This window comes from Furipterus horrens, unplaced genomic scaffold (genome assembly GCF_987537825.1).
Source record: "Furipterus horrens unplaced genomic scaffold, mFurHor1.1.pri manual_scaffold_8, whole genome shotgun sequence".
Taxonomy (NCBI): Eukaryota; Metazoa; Chordata; class Mammalia; order Chiroptera; family Furipteridae; genus Furipterus; species Furipterus horrens.
Window position 1 is genome coordinate 68492771 of NW_028327178.1, and position 1592 is coordinate 68494362.

Consider the following 1592-nt stretch of genomic DNA (forward strand, 5'->3'; position numbering starts at 1 on the left):
TCGGAGGATAAGAATGATCATCACTAACAAGGGTTTGATACTTAGTGTGTGCCAGGCACATAGGTTCAGTCGCTTAATACACAGAAGGAGGCAGGTGCTGTTTATAGATGAGAAAACTAGAGCTCAGAGAGAGTAAGTTACTTGCCCAAGTCTACTCACTTGGTAAGGGCTCAAAAGCAGTAGATTCATATATTAGACTCTGAATTTCTACATCACAGCTTTTAATAGGCCTTGTCATTGTAATGCTGCTGCTCATAGCCATAGCTCCCCAAAGGTAAATCCAGGGGTTACTTACTTCAGAAATAGGAATGGGTACAGGGTCAGGAAACAGTGCTTCTATGGACCCTGATATCCAGTGAAGAAGAGGAGGAGATTTGGGGACAAGATCTGAGTCCTCAGAGAAGTGGGTAACCATTAAAACCCAACCTGACTGACAGATCTAGGATATGCCCTGGTCAAAATGTGTGTGTTTATTTGACATAGACTTTCTGAAATAATCCTTCAAATGGAAATAACTGCTAACCTCATGGCCACCGGTGTAAGAACTGTTGGTGGATTGGTGCCCATGGCTGCCTGGGACACCCCCCCTACCTGACTCCTATACACAGCTGGATTAGAGGTCCTCCTGTTCTGAGCAAACTCCCCCACACTCAGTGTCAAGGAAATCTCCATGCATATTGCTCTGCCTGCCTCCCTTTGTCCTCTATACCTGAACCTCCTATGCAACTAAATTTTCTTTCATTGGCCTTGAAAACCACTTACAGGTAAAATCCTCCTTAAATAGACATTAAAAACATGTCCAGCATGCAATCCAGCAAGACATATAACAGGTGCTCAACACATGTTTGTTGTTGATAATAAAAAGACAAGATGTTAAATTGGGCCTGGGGGAGGCTCCCGGCAACCATGGCCTTACCCTATACTCGCTACTGCAGTCTGCCCTGCTCTGCGTCAATGCTATTGTGGTGCTGCATGAGGAGCGTTTCCTCAAGATCATTGGCTGGGGAACAGACCAGGGAATTGGCGGATTCGGAGAGGAGCCAGGAATTAAATCTCAGCTAATGAACCTTATTCTATCTGTAAGAACCGTAATGAGAGTGCCATTGATAATAGTAAACTCCATTGTAATTCTATTACTTTTACTATTTTGGTGAAGATCCATGGGGGAAATGGAGACTCAGAAGAAGAGATGCCAACAGAAGTTATTACTTTGGTCTTTATTGGAACACACATTTCTTAGCTGGCTGTCCTTGGACTTGACAAAAATGTAAATCTGATAAAACCAGAGTCCCTGTTTATCTTATTTTTTAAAATGTTGCTCTTATAGTTTCATTACAAAAAGATCAGATCATCAGAGGCAGTAAGTCTCCAGGATTAGAATACATTTGATTGCTGTTAATAAAAGCACATGGTACGGTAAAGATTATTCAAAGGGTGCAAGACTGTCACTTCTGTGTTTTTAGAGCTTTTTCTCTCACTTCTCAGGGATGAATTTTTTTTTTAACTTTTGAAATTCCTTGTGACAGCTGTGATTCTTGGAGAGTAGTTATCCTCCTAGACAAAATTTAAAGGATTTCAAAAAGTAATTACTA

The 1592-nt window shown here is 41.4% G+C and overlaps 1 pseudogene; it reads left to right on the forward strand.

Annotated features, from left to right (window-relative positions):
• Window positions 1-242: 242 nt before the first annotated feature.
• LOC150003100 (immediate early response 3-interacting protein 1 pseudogene) lies at window positions 243-1286 on the forward strand (annotated as a pseudogene).
• Window positions 1287-1592: the final 306 nt, after the last annotated feature.